This window comes from Pseudophryne corroboree, chromosome 10, assembly GCF_028390025.1.
Source record: "Pseudophryne corroboree isolate aPseCor3 chromosome 10, aPseCor3.hap2, whole genome shotgun sequence".
NCBI classification, from domain to species: domain Eukaryota; kingdom Metazoa; phylum Chordata; class Amphibia; order Anura; family Myobatrachidae; genus Pseudophryne; species Pseudophryne corroboree.
The window spans coordinates 286,166,279-286,188,075 of record NC_086453.1 but is presented as its reverse complement, the minus strand read 5'-3'; the positions used below and the strand labels follow the sequence as shown (position 1 = coordinate 286,188,075).

The 21,797-nt window shown below is 47.5% G+C and overlaps 1 protein-coding gene across 4 annotated transcripts in view; it reads left to right on the top strand.

Moving 5' to 3' along the window:
• Positions 1-21,797, top strand: part of LOC134966532 (zinc finger protein 182-like) — a 243,477-nt gene that overhangs the window by 2,930 nt on the left and 218,750 nt on the right. Inside the window, exon 2 of one of the 4 annotated variants that reach the window (XM_063943333.1) lies at positions 8,073-8,128. The exons of the other annotated variants lie outside the window; for them this stretch is intronic. The gene's annotated coding sequence lies outside the window, so the exon portion shown is untranslated. The remainder of the gene's footprint in view (positions 1-8,072; positions 8,129-21,797) is intronic. 4 annotated transcript variants of the gene reach the window in all.

Here is a 21,797-nt window from a genome sequence, read left to right as displayed (position 1 = left end):
TCGCAGGTAGATCCCTGGATCCTGCAGATAATATCTCAGGGGTACAGGTTGGAATTAGAGACAGATCCACCTCGCCGTTTCCTGAAGTCTGCTTTACCAACGTCCCCCTCCGAAAGGGAGACGGTTTTGGAAGCCATTCACAAGCTGTACTCTCAGCAGGTGATAGTCAAGGTACCTCTTCTACAACAAGGGAAGGGGTATTATTCCACTCTTTTTGTGGTACCGAAGCCGGATGGCTCGGTAAGGCCTATTCTAAATCTGAAGTCCTTGAACCTGTACATAAAGAAGTTCAAGTTCAAGATGGAGTCACTCAGAGCAGTGATAGCGAACCTGGAAGAGGGGGACTTTATGGTATCCTTGGACATCAAGGATGCGTATCTCCACGTTCCAATTTACCCCTCACACCAGGGGTACCTCAGGTTCGTTGTACAAAACTGTCACTATCAGTTTCAGACGCTGCCGTTCGGATTGTCCACGGCACCTCGGGTCTTTACAAAGGTAATGGCCGAGATGATGATTCTTCTTCGAAGAAAAGGCATATTAATTATCCCATACTTGGACGATCTCCTAATAAGGGCAAGGTCCAGAGAACAGCTAGAGATGGGATTAGCACTGTCGCAAGAAGTGCTAAAACAGCACGGGTGGATTCTGAATATTCCAAAATCCCAGTTAATGCCAACAACTCGTCTGCTGTTCCTAGGGATGATTCTGGACACGGTTCAGAAAAAGGTTTTTCTCCCGGAGGAAAAAGCCAAGGAGTTATCCGAGCTTGTCAGGAACCTCCTAAAACCAGGAAAGGTGTCTGTACATCAATGCACAAGAGTCCTGGGAAAAATGGTGGCTTCTTACGAAGCAATTCCATTCGGCAGATTCCACGCAAGAATTTTCCAAAGGGATCTGTTGGACAAATGGTCAGGGTCGCATCTTCAGATGCACCTGCGGATAACCCTGTCTCCAAGGACAAGGGTGTCTCTTCTGTGGTGGTTGCAGAGTGCCCATCTATTGGAGGGCCGCAGATTCGGCATACAGGATTGGATCCTGGTGACCACGGACGCCAGCCTGAGAGGCTGGGGAGCAGTCACACAAGGAAGAAACTTCCAGGGAGTATGGACGAGCCTGGAAACGTCTCTTCACATAAACATTCTGGAACTAAGAGCAATATACAATGCTCTAAGCCAGGCAGAACCTCTGCTTCAGGGAAAACCGGTGTTGATCCAGTCGGACAACATCACGGCAGTCGCCCATGTGAACAGACAGGGCGGCACAAGAAGCAGGAGTGCAATGGCAGAAGCTGCAAGGATTCTTCGCTGGGCAGAGAATCATGTGATAGCACTGTCAGCAGTGTTCATCCCGGGAGTGGACAACTGGGAAGCAGACTTCCTCAGCAGACACGATCTTCACCCGGGAGAGTGGGGACTTCATCCAGAAGTCTTCCACTTGCTGGTAACCCGTTGGGAAAGACCAATGGTGGACATGATGGCGTCTCGCCTCAACAAAAAACTGGACAGGTATTGCGCCAGGTCAAGAGATCCGCAGGCAATAGCTGTGGACGCGCTGGTAACGCCTTGGGTGTACCAGTCGGTGTATGTGTTTCCTCCTCTGCCTCTCATACCAAAAGTATTGAGAATTATACGGCAAAGAGGCGTAAGGACGATACTAGTGGTTCCGGATTGGCCAAGAAGGACTTGGTACCCGGAACTTCAAGAGATGATCACGGAAGATCCGTGGCCTCTACCTCTAAGGAGGGACTTGCTTCAGCAGGGTCCCTGTCTGTTTCAAGACTTACCGCGGCTGCGTTTGACGGCATGGCGGTTGAACGCCGGATCCTAAAGGAAAAAGGCATGCCGGAAGAAGTCATTCCTACTTTGATTAAAGCAAGGAAGGAAGTAACCGTGCAACATTATCACCGAATTTGGCGAAAATATGTTGCGTGGTGCGAAGATCGGAGTGCTCCGACGGAGGAATTTCAACTGGGTCGATTCCTACATTTCCTGCAATCAGGATTGTCTATGGGTCTCAAATTGGGATCTATTAAGGTTCAAATTTCGGCCCTGTCGATTTTCTTTCAAAAAGAATTGGCTTCAGTCCCTGAAGTCCAGACCTTTGTTAAGGGAGTGCTACATATACAGCCTCCTGTGGTGCCTCCAGTGGCACCGTGGGATCTCAATGTGGTTTTGGACTTTCTAAAATCTCATTGGTTTGAACCACTAAAGAAGGTGGATTTGAAATATCTCACATGGAAAGTGACCATGCTTCTAGCCCTGGCTTCGGCCAGGAGAGTGTCAGAACTGGCAGCTTTATCTTACAAAAGCCCATATCTGATTTTCCATTCGGACAGGGCAGAACTGCGGACTCGTCCGCATTTTCTCCCTAAGGTGGTGTCAGCATTTCATCTGAACCAGCCTATTGTAGTGCCTGCGGCTACAAGTGACTTGGAGGACTCCAAGTTACTGGACGTTGTCAGAGCATTAAAAATATATATTGCAAGGACAGCTGGAGTCAGAAAATCTGACTCGTTGTTTATATTGTATGCACCCAACAAGATGGGTGCTCCTGCGTCTAAGCAGACGATTGCTCGTTGGATCTGTAGCACAATCCAACTTGCACATTCTGTGGCAGGCCTGCCACAGCCTAAATCTGTAAAGGCCCACTCCACAAGGAAGGTGGGCTCATCTTGGGCGGCTGCCCGAGGGGTCTCGGCATTACAACTTTGCCGAGCAGCTACGTGGTCAGGGGAGAACACGTTTGTAAAATTCTACAAATTTGATACTCTGGCTAAGGAGGACCTGGAGTTCTCTCATTCGGTGCTGCAGAGTCATCCGCACTCTCCCGCCCGTTTGGGAGCTTTGGTATAATCCCCATGGTCCTTTCAGGAACCCCAGCATCCACTAGGACGATAGAGAAAATAAGATTTTACTTACCGATAAATCTATTTCTCGGAGTCCGTAGTGGATGCTGGGCGCCCATCCCAAGTGCGGATTATCTGCAATAATTGTACATAGTTATTGTTAACTAATTCGGGTTATTGTTGAAGGAAGCCATCTTTCAGAGGCTCCGCTGTTATCATACTGTTAACTGGGTTTAGATCACAAGTTGTACGGTGTGATTGGTGTGGCTGGTATGAGTCTTACCCGGGATTCAAAATCCTCCCTTATTGTGTACGCTCGTCCGGGCACAGTACCTGACTGGAGTCTGGAGGAGGGTCATAGGGGGAGGAGCCAGTGCACACCACCTGATCTGGAAAAGCTTTACTTTTTGTGCCCTGTCTCCTGCGGAGCCGCTATTCCCCATGGTCCTTTCAGGAACCCCAGCATCCACTACGGACTCCGAGAAATAGATTTATCGGTAAGTAAAATCTTATTTTCTCTTACTATGTGTAATTTATATTATCTATCATCTGTCTCATTGACAGAATCTCAAATTTATATCATGTACCTGACTTATGTATTTAAATCTATATCTTATATCTGTCACTCATTATCTGTGTTGCAGCTATCATATATCAACTACTGTATGTGTATATTAATATTCATCCCCTTCATATTTAAGTTTCATATGTATCTGTTACATAGTACCAGCCTCGTACATCTGACAGCGCTTGCATATTAGGGGAATTCAGTGGTTTGTGGTGGCCAGATTGTAAGCTTGCGAGCAGGGCCTTCCTACCTCTGACTGTTTGTTGTTACCCAATTTTGTGTTATTATTATGTCCGGTTGTAGAGTGCAGCGGAATTTGCTGCGCTATATAAGAAACTGATAATACATATATAATCATCAGCCACTTTAGACGGGGCGATAAGCAATTGTTTGGGATCCCATAGATATTCCTGATGATTGTGCACAGAATTACCGTGTTTTTCTGCTTTGCTAAACCAGACTAAAGTTTTGATCGTGATGTAACAAGTGCCATTGTGGCCCCCATATGGGACACTTTTCGCACATTTCTGCTAGCCACCTCAAGATGCGGCAAGCAGAAATGATGTTGGCTCGCCCATCAGAAACAATTGAACAACTGCTGGTGGACGTGCACGTTTGCTGGCGAAAACAATTGAATCGCCCCTTTTGGTGCTATCTCAATAAATTAAGATAATAAACAGAAACCAACACCGGTAGCCAATACAGTTAAGGGGGTACTCACGGAGTGATCGCTGCTTAAAATCTAAGCAATCTGACTAGATTGCTTAGATTTTAAGCAGTGATCACTCCGTGTGTACCCCCCACAGCGAAAGCGATGCGCAGCCCCGCGCATCGCTATCGCTGGTGCTAGATTGGCCTGCATGCTGGATGAAATGAGCGGCTCCCCCGTCTCCCCCAGCACGCTCGGCACACATCGCGCTTTGCTGAGCGGGGGGGAGAGATGTGTGCTGAGCGAACCACTCTGCACACATCTCTCCCCAAATCGGCCCATGAATACGGGCCTTTACACGTTTTCACCTTTTCTCCAGATACATTTATTTTTGGTTTCTGTGTTATATAATTTTAAAATAGTCCCAGGACTATGAATCATAACCACATCAAAATAAACTTTGTTTTGATACATTAATGAATCACTTCAATTACATGCCATGTACAATATCACTTCCCAGCTTGAGGTACGGTCCTCATACAACGTGCGCATCGATAGCTTTTTTTTACCTTTGCACTTTTTATGGTAAAATGCTCACCTGTATTATCCTTACATTGCATTTAATTAAATCATCCCCTTTATGTTTAGCTGTATGTATGTATCCTATTGACTGAATTAAATTTATTTTATTTATTAACAGTTTCTTATATAGCGCAGCAAATTCCGTTGCGCTTTACAATTGGAAATAACAATGATATAACAAAACTGGGTAATAACAGAGGTAGGAAGGCCCTGCTCGCAAGCTTACAATCTATAGGGAAATAGGCATTTATACACAAGGATAGGTGCTATATATTGCATAGTTGTCCACCAGATTGCAAAGGTTCTTGGTGGGCTGTATGATATGAACAACCGGGGTCGAGAGGAAGGATGAGAAGAAATGTGTGGACTGTGCAGAGTGGATTCAATTTGATAGGAAGATTTATGAAAGTTATGTGGGCGGTTCTGGAATTTGATATGCTTGCCTGTAGAGGTGAGTTTTCAGGGAACGCTTGAAGGTTTGGAAACTAGAGGAGAGTCTTATTGTGCGTGGTAGGGCATTCCACAGAGTGGGTGCAGCCCGATGAAAGTCCTGCAGTCGTGAGTGGGAGCGAGTAATGAGTGTGGATGAGAGACGCAGATCTTGTGAAGAACGAAGAGGTCGGGTTGGGAGATATTTTGAGATAAGCAAAGTGATGTATGTTGGTGTAGTTTGGTTAATGGCCTTGTGTGTGAGTAAAAGTATTTTTTTATTTTTTGTAAATAATCTTTCTTGAACAGCCAAAAGTATAGACATGAAAATATCCATAAATCCGGAAAACACACGAAAAACATAACATCAGAAGACATCACACAGTACATTTCCAGATTTCAGCAAAACAACCACATTAGCTGATCCTTCTCTTTTTTTTTTTTATTTTTTTTATTATTATTATAATGACAGTAAGAAGAAGAGTGGAAGAAGGAAGAAAGCGAACAAAAGGGGGGAGAGGGGGTAAGGGGACATGGAGCCCCGGAGTATTACTTAATATGTGGAATTGAATATCACATTGGGCACTCAGGAGGTGGTGTAAAGGTGGGCAAGAAATTCTACCATCGAGTGTTGCGCAGGCAATCACATCCTCCCTAAGGAGGAGGTGGTCCCCCGCGCCATGAGCCAGGATCAAAAAGGCTTTGCAGCTGCTCCTGCGTATGCATAGACATATTACTTAAAACTAAACCCCAACCCCATTTCTTATAGAAAAGGCTTATACCACCAGTAACATGAAAAGTTGCCATACGGCGTTCATGATAGATATCGTCTAGTAAAGCATTCTCCCATTCGTGTATTGTCGGGGCCGTTGGGTATATCCAATGGGAAAGTATCATTTGCTTCGCTATAGTCACCATGACAGTCAAAGCTGGAACCAAATTGGTAACATTCAAAACCACCAACCACCCTGAGAAGTCAGCAAACAACAGAGGTCGAATAATTAACGGTAAAGTCAGTACAAACCTTTTGTTGAAATAGTCACAAAGTTTATGCCAAAATTTCTTAACCTTACAACAGGACCAGAAATTATGGGTAAGATTAGCATCCATCATAGAATATTTAACACAGGACCCTGATTCAGAGGTATTGAAGTGTTTCCTCTGTGAAGGTGACACCTACATCCTATTAATGGTTCTAATACGAATTTCTTGTAGCTTAGCTGGCTTCAAATGTTTGAGAGCTTGCTTCGTGTTATCTAATATGTCTGTGATTTCCGGGAAGTTAGGGATTTCTTTCTTCCAGGCTAAAGAAAGCGGGCCCCAAGAAGGGGTAGTAGCCTCTACTAAATCAGCATATAAGTATCTGATTTTAAATGAGTGAGAGCGGCAGAAGGCTAGGACAGTCAGTACTACATTGGGCAAAAGAGATGGACCCACAAGATCGTTGAGAGCAGTAATATAGTGTCTAAGCTGAAGGTACATGAAAAATTATCTTTGTGGCAGGGAGTATTTATCTTGCAGCTGGGAAAAAGAGAGGAAATGGCCTCCCGGGTCAAAGACCTCTATGATCGCATTAATGCCCTGCAGTTTCCATGGGTAAAACAGCCTATTGTGTAGGGATGGTTGAAAATTAGGGTTTCCCCAAATTGGGATATACGGAGTATGGTAGGGATCGCTTTTAAGATTTTTATGAGTCGCCACCCAAGCTTTGTAAGTGTTATTAAATAAGATATTAGTTCTGATTTCTTTTGGGATGTCTCTCAAGCGGGTGTGTAAAAGGGCAGCAGGAGAGTATGGGAAGAAAAGCGCCTCCTCCAGGGAAAGATTAGTATACAAGTCTTGATTTAGAAGCCAATCTGAAGCATATCGGAAGAGGGCATAGTTTGACGAGTACACTTGAGAGGTGTGCGAGGGGATATTTTATCGAGTTTGTATTAAGTTTGAGTTGCGGCATGAGAACTGTGAGATCTGTAGGGGCTGTTTGAGGGCCTATGGGGAGTAGTTCAGATTTATTAATGTTCACTCGATAACCCGCAAAAGAGCCAAATCTATTAATAGTGTCAAAGATGGCCGGGATGGAGGTCATTTAGTTTGCACACCACCGACCTCCACACCAGTGAAGGTTTGAAGATGTCTAAGAGCAATGGCCAGCGGCTCCAGGGCCACCGCAAACAGGAGAGGCGAAAGTGGGTATCCTTGCCTAGTACCTCTTTGAGTAAGAAATGGGGTGGAAAGGAATTTGTTAGTGAAGATTTGCGTGAGGGGTTCGTGGTAAAGAGCTTGTAGTGTGGAAATAAACTCATGAGGAAAACCAAATCTTCGGAGCGTCTTGAATAGGTGATCCCACGTGACCAGATCAAAGGCTTTCTCAGCATCTAAAGATAACAGGAAAGCAGGACCACCCGCCCGAGACGACTCCAAGGCCTTTGTAACAGCGAGAATCTTTCTGATGTTTGTCACCGAGTGCCTCCCCCATATAAAGCCAGTTTGGTCTTCATGAATTAGACCTGGAAGCAACTTTTTCAACCTCTCTGACAAAAGTTTTGTGAATATTTTGTAATCGACGTTAAGTAACGCTATGGGTCTATAGGAGGAAGGCATCAGTGAGTCACGTCCCGGCTTAGGAAGCACTCTGATCAACGCGGAATTAAAATATTGTGGAGCTTTGTGAGAGGAAAATATGGAATTAAACAGATTTCAAAGGATCATTAATTTTTGCCTCAAGAATCCTGTAGAATTCTGTCGACAAACCGTCAGGGCCTGGAGTTTCAGGTTTTTCAGAGAATGAATAGTGTTCAAAACCTCTTGTGTGGTGATGGGGGCAGTGCGCAAATCGGAATTTCCGGGGAAAGTCGCGCCAGTGATAACCCCTCCCAAAAGTTATGTTTGGCTACAGAATTGATAGGGTCCTGAGAATAAAGATCCTTATAAAATTTGTGAGGGATGTCAGAAATCTTATGTCCATGGAAGTGACACTTTCCCTCTTCATCTTTTAGGGCAGCTATGTGATGGGGGCCAGTGTCAGCCCTAAGAAGATTTGGTAATAAATCTAGTAAGTTATTATCCAATCTAAATATGTTGTGTTTGCCTGCGCCCAGAAATTTGTTGTCTAGTTGTGTCAGCACCTGGTCAAAGTGTTGTTTAGCTGTAATGTATAAAGCTTTCTTCTCTATCGTGGGAGAGGTTTTAAAATCCTGAAAGGAGGAGGTGAGAGTAGATTGAGCAGCACGATATGTGGAGTTTAACTCTTTTTTAAACTTGGCTACAAAAGCAATAATCTCCCCCCCTCAACACCGCCTTGGCTGTCTGCCAAAACAGAGCCGGTCTGACTCATGTACAGAATTGTTGAGATGATATGAATCCCAAGCATCATGTAACATAGTTTGAAATTGTCGACATCCTGCCAAGCGGGCTGGAAACCGCCACTGGGAGCAGGAGCCCAAAACAAATCTGGTTTGGAGCGTTATGGAGATGGGGGCATGGTCTGAAATCAAGATCGGTTCTATACTGGTGTCTATAATTTTATCTAACAAAGTGTCTGAAACAAAAAAATAATCTAGACGAGAAAATTAAGTGGCATAATAATATGTGTATTCGAGTTCGATGGGGTTGTGGAGTCTCCAGATATCAATAAGACCAAGTTGAGTGGACAAATATTTCAGATTGGTCTTCGGAAGGCTGTATCTGCAAGGAGACGCGGCCTTCCTGTCTAAGGCAACAGATGAGACCAGGTTCAAGTCACCTAGAAGGATAGGGGTATCAGTATATGGCCGAAGTAAGTCAATAATTTTCAAGTAAAAGGACCTGTCGTATACGGCAGGGGCATAGACCTTACACAAAATATACCTAGAGCCCTCCAGAGTAATATCCAATATAATATATCTGCCCTCCTTGTCAATGTTTTGGCTATGTATCTCATATGAGACCCCCTTACGAATGAGAACAGCAACTCCTCTCGCTTTTGACGAGTAAGAGAATGATGCAACCAGCTTCTGACTAAGTATAGAAAGCTTTAGGTGTTCATCAGGTGACAAATGTGTTTCTTGTAGCAGAATGACGTCTGCCTTCACCTTGTTCATATATGTAAGTATCCGTCTACGCTTGATGGGGGAATGTATACCCCTCACGTTCCAGGAGTAAATTTTAAGTAGAGAAGCCATATTTAATAATAGGGAACAAGAAGTGTGGTGTACAGTTGTTAACTCCTAAATCACAGGTCAAAGCTTTTGAAGACATCTGCAAAATTATACTCACATGGACCAATGACGTGATCCCGTTAAGGATACCTCCCCGGCTCCCTGGAAGAAAAGAGGGAAAGAGTACAGAGGAAGAAAGAAGGAAACAAAAGGCAGAGCAAGAAACATAGAGAAACAAAAAACAAAATAGAAAAGCTGTGAACCCTTGGGTTCATGACCATAACACAGCAAACACAGCAACCGTGAACACTCCCACATATAAGAGGCAAAAAATGAGTAAACAAACATGACAACATTCTTGACCTTAAAACATAGTGAAAAACTAAATTCTTAAAATTTTCAGCGTAAAGAGACAAATAATATGGAGGAGTAGACCCCAACGCTATACAAATGCACAGCTGTAAGACTGCATCCTAAACCAACGGGTCCTAAGGATCCTAAAACATTAGCCTCCCAACCATATTATACATGAAACAATATTTCTTTTTCATCCACTAGGGGTCACTGGAGTACTCTTGGGATATGGACGGCTTCCGTAGGAAACCGCACTGAATATTTAAATTTAGAACACTCCACCCCTCCATATCCCCGAGTACCTCAGTGTTTTTTCTCTAACGTCCTAAGTGGATGCTGGGGACTCCGTAAGGACCATGGGGAATAGCGGCTCCGCAGGAGACTGGGCACATCTAAAGAAAGCTTTAGGACTAACTGGTGTGCACTGGCTCCTCCCCCTATGACCCTCCTCCAAGCCTCAGTTAGATTTCTGTGCCCGACGAGAAGGGTGCACACTAGGGGCTCTCCTGAGCTTCTTGGTGAAAGTTTTAGTTTAGGTTTGTTATTTTCAGTGAGACCTGCTGGCAACAGGCTCACTGCATCGAGGGACTAAGGGGAGAAGAAGCGAACTCACCTGAGTGCAGAGTGGATTGGGCTTCTTGGCTACTGGACATTAGCTCCAGAGGGACGATCACAGGCCCAGCCTGGATGGGTCCCGGAGCCGCGCCGCCGGCCCCCTTACAGAGCCAGAAGAGCGAAGAGGTCCGGAAAAATCGGCGGCAGAAGACGTTCCTGTCTTCAATAAGGTAGCGCACAGCACTGCAGCTGTGCGCCATTGCTCTCAGCACACTTCATACTCCGGTCACTGAGGGTGCAGGGCGCTATGGGGGGCGCCCTGAGACGCAATAAAACATGATAAAAATACCTTACATGGCAAAAAATACATCACATATAGCTCCTGGGCTATATGGATGCATTTAACCCCTGCCAGAATATACAGAAAAACGGGTGATAAGGCCGCCGAAAAGGGGGCGGAGCCTATCTCCTCAGCACACTGGCGCCATTTTCCCTCACAGCTCAGTTGGAGGGAAGCTCCCTGGCTCTTCCCTGCACTACACTACAGAAAGGGTTAAAAAAAGAGAGGGGGGCACTAATTAGGCGCAGTATTAAAACATACAGCAGCTATAAGGGGAAAAACACTTATATAAGGTTATCCCTGTATATATATATATATATATATATATATATATATATATATATATAGCGCTCTGGTGTGTGCTGGCATACTCTCCCTCTGTCTCCCCAAAGGGCTAGTGGGGTCCTGTCCTCTATCAGAGCATTCCCTGTGTGTGTGCTGTGTGTCGGTACGTTTGTGTCGACATGTATGAGGAGAAAAATGATGTGGAGACGGAGCAGAGTGTCTGTAACAGTGATGTCACCACCTAGGGGGTCGACACCTGAGTGGATGTACTGTTGAAAATTACGTGACAGTGTCAGCTCTGTATAGAAAAACAGTGGTTGACATGAGACAGCCGGCTACTCAGCTTGTGCCTGTCCAGACGTCTCATAGGCCGTCAGGGGCTCTAAAGCGCCCGTTACCTCAGATGGCAGATACAGACGCCGACACGGATACTGACTCCTGTGTCGACGGTGAAGAGACAACCGTGATTTCCAGTAGGGCCACACGTTACATGATTGAGACAATGGAAAATGTTTTATACATTTCTGATAATACGAGTACCACCAAAAAGGGGTATTATGTTCGGTGAGGGAAAAACTACCTGTAGTTTTCCTGAATCTGAGAAATAAAATGAGGTGTGTGATGATGCGTGGGTTTCCCCCCGATAACAATTGATAATTTCTTAAAAAGTATTGGTGTATACCCTTTCCCGCCAGAGGTTAGGGTGCGTTGGGAAACACCCCCTAGGGGGGATAAGGCGCTCACACGCTTGTAAGAACAAGGGCTCTACCCTCTCATGAGATGGCCGCCCTTAAAGATCCTGCTGATAGAAAGCAGGAGGGTATCCAAAAATGTATTCACACACATACTGGTGTTATACTGCGACCAGCAATCGCCTCAGCCTGGAGGTGCAGTGCTGGGTTGGCATGGTCGGATTCCCTGACTGGAAATATTGATATCCTAGATAAGGATAGTATATTTTCTCTGACGTCCTAAGTGGATGCTGGGGACTCCGTAAGGACCATGGGGAATAGCGGCTCCGCAGGAGACAGGGCACAAAAGTAAAAGCTTTAGGATCAGGTGGTGTGCACTGGCTCCTCCCCCTATGACCCTCCTCCAAGCCTCAGTTAGGTTTTTGTGCCCGGCCGAGAAGGGTGCAATCTAGGTGGCTCTCCTAAAGAGCTGCTTAGAGTAAAAGTTTTGTTAGGTTTTTTATTTTCAGTGAGTCCTGCTGGCAACAGGCTCACTGCAACGAGGGACTTAGGGGAGAAGAAGTGAACTCACCTGCGTGCAGGATGGATTGGCTTCTTAGGCTACTGGACACTAGCTCCAGAGGGACGATCACAGGTACAGCCTGGATGGGTCACCGGAGCCGCGCCGCCGACCCCCTTGCAGATGCTGAAGAGAGAAGAGGTCCAGAAATCGGCGGCTGAAGACTTCCCAGTCTTCTTAAGGTAGCGCACAGCACGGCAGCTGTGCGCCATTGCTCTCAGCACACTTCACACCAACGGTCACTGAGGGTGCAGGGCGCTGGGGGGGGCGCCCTGGGCAGCAATGAAAGTACCTATGCTGGCTAAAAATACATCACATATAGCCTCTGGGGCTATATGGATGTATTTAACCCCTGCCAGGTTGTCAGAAAAACGGGAGAAGAAGCCCGCCGAAAAGGGGGCGGGGCCTATTCTCCTCAGCACACAGCGCCATTTTCCTACACAGCTCCGCTGCTAGGAAGGCTCCCAGGCTCTCCCCTGCACTGCACTACAGAAACAGGGTTAAAACAGAGAGGGGGGGCATTTTGGTGGCGATATTATAATATATTAAGATGCTATAAGGGAAAACACTTATATAAGGTTGTCCCTGTATAATTATAGCGTTTTGGTGTGTGCTGGCAAACTCTCCCTCTGTCTCCCCAAAGGGCTAGTGGGGTCCTGTCCTCTATCAGAGCATTCCCTGTGTGTGTGCTGTGTGTCGGTACGTGTGTGTCGACATGTATGAGGACGAGGTTGGTGAGGAGGCGGAGCAATTGCCTGTAATGGTGATGTCACTCTCTAGGGAGTCGACACCGGAATGGATGGCTTATTTAGGGAATTACGTGATAATGTCAACACGCTGCAAGGTCGGTTGACGACATGAGACGGCCGGCAAACCAATTAGTACCTGTCCAGGCGTCTCAAACACCGTCAGGGGCTTTAAAACGCCCATTACCTCAGTCGGTCGACACAGACACAGACACGGACACTGACTCCAGTGTCGACGGTGAAGAAACAAACGTATTTTCCATTAGGGCCACACGTTACATGTTAAGGGCAATGAAGGAGGTGTTACATATTTCTGATACTACAAGTACCACAAAAAAGGGTATTATGTGGGGTGTGAAAAAACTACCTGTAGTTTTTCCTGAATCAGATAAATTAAATGAAGTGTGTGATGATGCGTGGGTTTTCCCCGATAGAAAATTATTGGCGTTATACCCTTTCCCGCCAGAAGTTAGGGCGCGTTGGGAAACACCCCCTAGGGTGGATAAGGCGCTCACACGCTTATCAAAACAAGTGGCGTTACCGTCTCCAGATACGGCCGCCCTCAAGGAGCCAGCTGATAGGAGGCTGGAAAATATCCTAAAAAGTATATACACACATACTGGTGTTATACTGCGACCAGCGATCGCCTCAGCCTGGATGTGCAGCGCTGGGGTGGCTTGGTCGGATTCCCTGACTGAAAATATTAATACCCTTGACAGGGACAGTATTTTATTGACTATAGAGCATTTAAAGGATGCATTTCTATATATGCGAGATGCACAGAGGGATATTTGCACTCTGGCATCAAGAGTAAGTGCGATGTCCATGTCTGCCAGAAGATGTTTATGGACACGACAGTGGTCAGGTGATGCGGATTCCAAACGGCACATGGAAGTATTGCCGTATAAAGGGGAGGAGTTATTTGGGGTCGGTCCATCGGACCTGGTGGCCACGGCAACAGATGGAAAATCCACCTTTTTTTTACCCCAAGTCACATCTCAGCAGAAAAAGACACCGTCTTTTCAGCCTCAGTCCTTTCGTCCCCATAAGGGCAAGCGGGCAAAAGGCCAGTCATATCTGCCCAGGGGTAGAGGAAAGGGAAGAAGACTGCAGCAGGCAGCCCCTTCCCAGGAACAGAAGCCCTCCACCGCTTCTGCCAAGTCCTCAGCATGACGCTGGGCCTTACAAGCGGACTCAGGTGCGGTGGGGGGGGTCGTCTCAAGAGTTTCAGCGCGCAGTGGGCTCACTCGCAAGTGGACCCCTGGATCCTACAAGTAGTATCCCAGGGGTACAGATTGGAAATTCGAGACGTCTCCCCCTCGCAGGTTCCTGAAATCTGCTTTACCAACGTCTCCCTCCGACAGGGAGGCAGTATTGGAAACAATTCACAAGCTGTATTCCCAGCAGGTGATAATCAAAGTACCCCTCCTACAACAAGGAAAGGGGTATTATTCCACACTATTTGTGGTACTGAAGCCAGACGGCTCGGTGAGACCTATTCTAAATCTGAAATCTTTGAACACTTACATAAAAAGGTTCAAATCAAGATGGAGTCACTCAGAGCAGTGATAGCGAACCAGGAAGAAGGGGACTATATGGTGTCCCTGGACATCAAGGATGCTTACCTCCATGTCCCAATTTGCCCTTCTCATCAAGGGTACCTCAGGTTCGTGGTACAGAACTGTCACTATCAGTTTCAGACGCTGCCGTTTGGATTGTCCACGGCACCCCGGGTCTTTACCAAGGTAATGGCCGAAATGATGATTCTTCTTCAAAGAAAAGGCGTCTTAATTATCCCTTACTTGGACGATCTCCTGATAAGGGCAAGGTCCAGAGAACAGTTGGAGGTCGGAGTAGCACTATCTCAAGTAGTTCTACGACAGCACGGGTGGATTCTAAATATTCCAAAATCGCAGCTGATTCCGACGACACGTCTGCTGTTCCTAGGGATGATTCTGGACACAGTCCAGAAAAAGGTGTTTCTCCCGGAGGAGAAAGCCAGGGAGTTATCCGAGCTAGTTAGGAACCTCCTTGAACCAGGCCAAGTGTCAGTGCATCAATGCACAAGAGTCCTGGGAAAAATGGTGGCTTCTTACGAAGCGATTCCATTCGGCAGATTTCACGCAAGAATTTTTCAGTGGGATCTGCTGGACGAATGGTCCGGATCGCATCTTCAGCTGCATCAGCGGATAATCCTGTCTCCAAGGACAAGGGTGTCTCTTCTGTGGTGGCTGCAGAGTGCTCATCTACTAGAGAGCAGCAGATTCGGCATTCAGGACTGGGTCCTGGTGACCACGGATGCCAGCCTGAGAGGCTGGGGAGCAGTCACACAGGGAAGAAATTTCCAAGGAGTGTGGTCAAGTCTGGAGACTTCTCTCCACATAAATATACTGGAGCTAAGGGCAATTTACAATGCTCTGAGCCTAGGAAGACCTCTGCTTCAAAGTCAACCGGTGCTGATCCAGTCGGACAACATCACGGCAGTCGCCCACGTAAACAGACAGGGCGGCACAAGAAGCAGGAGGGCAATGGCAGCAAGGATTCTTCGCTGGGCGAAAAATCATGTGATAACACTGTCAGCGGTGTTCATTCCGGGAGTGGACAACTGGGAAGCAGACTTCCTCAGCAGGCACGACCTCCACCCGGGAGAGTGGGGACTTCATCTGGAAGTCTTCCACATGATTGTGAACCGTTGGGAAAGACCAAAGGTGGACATGATGGCGTCCCGTCTGAACAAAAAACTGGACAGGTATGGCGCCAGGTCAAGAGACCCTCAGGCAATAGCTGGGACGCTCTGGTAACACTGTGGGTGTACCAGTCGGTGTATGTGTTCCCTCCTCTGCCTCTCATACCCAAGGTACTGAGAATTATAAGACGGAGAGGAGTAAGAACTATACTCGTGGCTCCGGATTGGCCAAGAAGGACTTGGTACCCGGAACTTCAAGAGATACTAAGAAGGGACTTGCTTCAGCAAGGATCATGTCTGTTCCAAGACTTACCGCGGCTGCGTTTGACGGCATGGCGGTTGAACGCCGGATCCTAAGGGAAAAAGGCATTCCGGAAGAGGTCATCCCTACCCTGGTCAGAGCCAGGAAGGAGGTGACCCCACAACATTATCACCGCATTTGGAGAAAATATGTTGCATGGTGTGAGGCCAGGAAGGCCCCCACGGAGGAATTTCAACTCGGTCGATTCCTGCATTTCCTGCAAACAGGAGTGTCTATGGGCCTCAAATTTGGGTACATTAAGGTTCAAATTTCGGCCCTGTCGATTTTCTTCCAGAAAGAATTGGCTTCAGTTCCTGAAGTCCAGAAGTTTGTCAAGGGAGTACTGCATATACAACCCCTTTTGTGCCTCCAGTGGCACTGTGGGATCTCAACGTAGTTCTTGGATTCCTCAAATCACATTGGTTTAAACCGCTCAAATCTGTGGATTTGAAATATCTCACATGGAAAGTGACCATGCTGTTGGCCCTGGCCTCGGCCAGGCGAGTGTCAGAATTGGCGGCTTTGTCTCACAAAAGCCCATATCTGATTGTCCTTTCGGACAGGGCAGAGCTGCGGACTCGTCCCCAGTTTCTCCCTAAGGTGGTGTCAGCGTTTCACCTGAACCAGCTTATTGTGGTACCTGCGGCTACTAGGGACTTGGAGGACTCCAAGTTGCTAGATGTTGTCAGGGCCCTGATAATATATATTTCCAGGACGGCTGGAGTCAGGAAAACTGACTTGCTGTTATCCTGTATGCACTCAACAAACTGGGTGCTCTTGCTTCTAAGCAGACGATTGCTAGTTGGATGTGTAGTACAATTCAGCTTGCACATTCTGTGGCAGGCCTGCCACAGCCAAAATATGTAAATGCCCATTCCACAAGGAAGGTGGGCTCATCTTGGGCGGCTGCCCGAGGGGTCTCGGCTTTACAACTTTGCCGAGCTGCTACTTGGTCAGGGGCAAACACGTTTGCAAAATTTTACAAATTTGATACCCTGGCTGAGGAGGACCTGGAGTTCTCTCATTCGGTGCTGCAGAGTCATCCGCACTCTCCCGCCCGTTTGGGAGCTTTGGTATAATCCCCATGGTCCTTACGGAGTCCCCAGCATCCACTTAGGACGTCAGAGAAAATAAGAATTTACTTACCGATAATTCTATTTCTCGTAGTCCGTAGTGGATGCTGGGCGCCCATCCCAAGTGCGGATTGTCTGCAATACTTGTACATAGTTATTGTTACAAAAATCGGGTTATTATTGTTGTGAGCCATCTTTTCAGAGGCTCCGCTGTTATCATGCTGTTAACTGGGTTCAGATCACAGGTTGTACAGTGTGATTGGTGTGGCTGGTATGAGTCTTACCCGGGATTCAAAATCCTTCCTTATTGTGTACGCTCGTCCGGGCACAGTATCCTAACTGAGGCTTGGAGGAGGGTCATAGGGGGAGGAGCCAGTGCACACCACCTGATCCTAAAGCTTTTACTTTTGTGCCCTGTCTCCTGCGGAGCCGCTATTCCCCATGGTCCTTACGGAGTCCCCAGCATCCACTACGGACTACGAGAAATAGAATTATCGGTAAGTAAATTCTTATTATTGCCTATAGAGCATTTAAAAGATGCATTTCTATATATGCATGATGCACAGCGGAATATTTGCCGACTGGCATCAAGTATAAGTGCGTTGTCCAATTCTACCGGTAAAATGGTCAGGTGATGCGGATTCCAAACGGCATTTGGAAGTATTGCCTTTGAAAAGGGACATTTGGGGTCGGTCTTTTAGACCTGGTGGCCACGGCAACAACTGGGAAATCCACGTTTGTACCCCAGGTCGCCTCTCAAAATAAGACGCCGTATTATCAGGCGCAGTCCTTTGTTGGCAAGCGGACAAAAGGTTCCTCTTTTCTGCTCGTGACAGAGGGAGAGGAAAAAGGCTGAAGAGATTAGCCAGTTCCCAGGAACAGAAACCCTTTCCCGCCTCTGCCAAGCCCTCAGTATGACGCTAGGGCCTTACAAGCTCAGGCACGGTGGGGGCCCGTTCTCAATGAATTTCAGTGCGCAGTGGGCTCACTCGCAAGTAGACCCCTGGATCCTTCAGGTAATATCTCAAGGGTACATATTGGAATTCGAGACGTCTCCCCCTCGCCGTTTCCAAAAGTCGGCTTTACCGACGTCTCCCTCTGACAGGGAGGCAGTTTTGGAAGCCATTCACAAGCTGTATTCCCAGCAGGTGATAATCAAGGTACCCCTCCTGCAACAGGGAACGGGGTATTATTCCACACTATTGTGGTACCGAAGCCAGACGGCTCGGTGAGACCGATTCTAAATCTAAATCTAAAATCTAAAATCTTTGAACACTTACCGTATATACTCGAGTATAAGTCGACCCGAATATAAGCCGAGGCACCTAATTTTACCACAAAAAACTGGGAAAAATTACTGACTCTAGTATAAGCCTAGGGTGGGAAATGCACGGTGCCAGGGGTTTTCATGCTCAGGGTGTCATGCTCGTTGCCAGGGATTTTATGCGGTAGGTGTTATGCTTGTTGCCAGGGGGTAATGTTTGTTTCTAGGGTTGTGCCCCCAGTGCCACATATACCCCCAGTGACAGATAAAAACATGCCCCCGTTGCTTTGCCCCCAGTAGTTATGCCCCTTCTTTGCCCCCAGTATTTGTGCCCCCTCTTTCATTGCCCACAGTAGTTATGACCCCTCTTTCTTTGCCCCAGTAGTTGTGGTGCCCCCTTTCTTTGCCCCCAGTAGTTGTTGTGCCCCCTTTCTTTGCCCCCAGTAGTTGTTGTGCCCCCTTTGTTTGCCCCCTGTTACTGTGCCCCCTTTGCAGCTTACAAACATAAACACACACTAAAACAATACTTACCACTGCCCCGCTCCTGCTTCCCGACCGCTTCTTCTGCTGCTGCGCTGCTCCGCTCCGTCTGGCCGCCGCTCCATCTGTTCATCCGCTCCGTCTGGCCGCCGCTCCATCTGGATCCCCGCTTCGTCTGGCCGCCGCTCCATCTGGTCGCCGCTCCGTCTGGCCGCCCGCGCCGGCGCCCGCTTCCCGGCGCCCGCTTCCCGGCACCCGATCATCTCTATGGGAGAGACGTCATGACGTCTCTCCCATAGCAACGCCGCACAGACACTAGAGGTCAATAATGACCTCTAGTGTCTGTCCCTGGAGCCGGCTGCAGCGGACGCCCACACAGCCCACGGCGTCTGCTGCAGCCGTTGACTCGAGTATAAGCCGAGGGGGGCTTTTTCAGCATAGAAAACTGTGCTGAAAAAGTCGGCTTATACTCGAGTATATACGGTACATACAGAGGTTCAAATTCAAGATTGAGTCACTCAGAGCAGTGATTGCGAACCTGGAAGAAGGGGACTACATGATGTCTCGGGACATCAAGAATGCTTACCTTCATGTCAAAATTTACCCTTCTCACCAAGGGTACCTCAGGTTATGGTACAGAACTGTCACTATCAGTTCAGACGCTGCCGTAGGGATGGTCCACGGCACCCCGGGTCTTTACCAAGGTAATGGCCGAAATGATATCCCTTCGAAGGAAGGAAATTTTAGTTATCCCTTACTTGGACGATTCCCTGATAAGGGTAAGATCCAGGGAACAGTTGGAAGTCGGTGTAGCACTATCTCAGGTAGTGTTGCGGCAGCACGATTGGATTCTTAATACTCCAAAATCGCAGCTGGTTCCGACGACTTGTCTTCTGTTTCCTAGGGATGTTCCTGGACACAGTCCAGAAAAAAGGTGTTTCTCCCGGAAGAGAAAGCCAGGGAGTTATCCGAGCTAGTCAGGAACCTCCTAAAACCGAACCAAGTCTCAGTGCATCAATGCACAAGGGTTCTGGGTAAAAATGGTGGCTTCCTACGAAGCAATCCCATTCGTTAGATTCCACGCAAGAACTTTCCAGTGGAACCTACTGGACAAATGGTCCGGGTCGCATTTTCAGATGCATCAGCGGATAACCCTGTCATCAAGGACAAGGGTATCCATCCTGTGGTGGTTGCAGAGTGCTCATCTTCTAGAGGGCCGCAGATTCGGCATTCAGGACTGGGTCCTGGTGACCACGGATGCCAGCCTGCGAGGCTGGGGAGCAGTCACACAGGGAAGGAATATCCAGGGCTTAGGGTCAAGCCTGGATACATCACTTCACATAAATATCCTGAAGCTAAGGGCCATTTACAATGCTCTAAGCTTAGCAAGACCTCTGCTTCAAGGTCAGCCGGTGTTGATCCAGTCGGACAACATCATGGCAGTCACCCACGTAAACAGACAGGGTGGCACAAGAAGCAGGAGGGCAATGGCAGAAGCTGCAGGGATTCTTCGCTGGGCGGAAAATCATGTGATAGCACTGTCAACAGTATTCATTCCGGGAGTGGACAACTGGGAAGCAGACTTCCTCAGCACGACCTCCACCCGGGAGAGTGGGGACTTCACCCAGAAGTCGTCCACATGATTAAAAAACTCGACAGGTATTGCGCCAGGTCAAGAGACCCTCAGGCAATAGTTGTAGACGCTCTGGTAACACCGTGGGTGTACCAGTCAGTGTATGTGTTCCCTCCTCTGCCTCTCATACCCAAGGTACTGAGATTGATAAGATGGAGAGGAGAAAGCACTATATTCGTGGCTCCGGATTGGCCAAGAAGGACTTGGTAACCGGAACTTCAAGAGATGCTCACGGAGGATCCGTGGCCTCTACCTCTAAGAAGGGACCTGCTCCAGCAAGGACCCTGTCTGTTCCAAGACTTACCGCGGCTGCGTTTGACGGCATGCCGGTTGAACACCGGATCCTGAAGGAAAGGCATTCCGGATGAAGTCATCCATATCCTGATCTAAAGCCAGGAAGGATGTACCCGCAAAAACATTATCACCGCAATTGGCGAAAATATGTTGCGTAGTGCGAGGCCAGTAAGGCCCGACGGAGGAAATTCAACTGGGTCGATTCCTACATTTCCTGCAAACAGGAGTGTCTATGGGCCTGAAATTGGGGTCCATTAAGGTTCAGATTTCGGCCCTGTCAATTTTCTTCCAAAAAAGAACTAGCTTCAGTCCCTGAAGTTTAGACGTTTGTAAAAGGGGTACTGCATATACAGCCTCCTTTTGTGCCTCCAGTGGCAATTTGGGATCTCAATGTAGTTTGGGTTCCAAAAGTCACATTGGTTTGAACCACTTAAATCTGTGGAGTTAAAATATCTCACATGGAAAGTGGTCATGCTGTTGGCCCTGGCCTGGGCCAGGCGCGTGTCAGAATTGGCGGCTTTATCCTGTAAAAGCCCTTATCTGATTTTCCATTCGGACAGGGCGGAATTGAGGACTCGTCCTCAGTTTCTCCCTAAGGTGGTTCCAGCGTTTTCACCTGAACCAACCTATTGTGGTGCCTGCGGCTACTAGGGACTTGGAGGAATCCAAGTTGCTGGATGTTGTCAGGGCCCTGAAAATATATGTTTCCAGGACGGCTGGAGTCAGGAAATCTGACTCGCTGTTTATCCTGTATGCACCCAACAAGCTGGGTGCTCCTGCTTCTAAGCAGACTATTGCTCGTTGGATTTGTAGTACAATTCAGCTTGCACATTCTGTGGCAGGCCTGCCACAGCTAAAATCTGTAAAAGCCCGTTCCACAAGGAAAGTGGGCTCATCTTGGGCGGCTGCCCGAGAGGTCTCGGCTTTACAACTTTGCCGAGCAGCTACTTGGTCAGGGGCAAACACGTTTGCTAAATTCTACAAATTTGATACCCTGGCTGAGGAGGACCTGGAGTTCTCTCATTCGGTGCTGCAGAGTCATCCGCACTCTCCCGCCCGTTTGGGAGCTTTGGTATAATCCCCATGGTCCTTACGGAGTCCCCAGCATCCACTTAGGACGTTAGAGAAAATAAGAATTTACTTACCGATAATTCTATTTCTCATAGTCCGTAGTGGATGCTGGGCGCCCATCCCAAGTGCGGATTGTCTGCAATACTTGTACATAGTTATTGTTACAAAAATCGGGTTATTATTGTTGGGAGCCATCTTTTCAGAGGCTCCTCTGTTATCATACTGTTAACTGGGTTCAGATCACAAGTTATA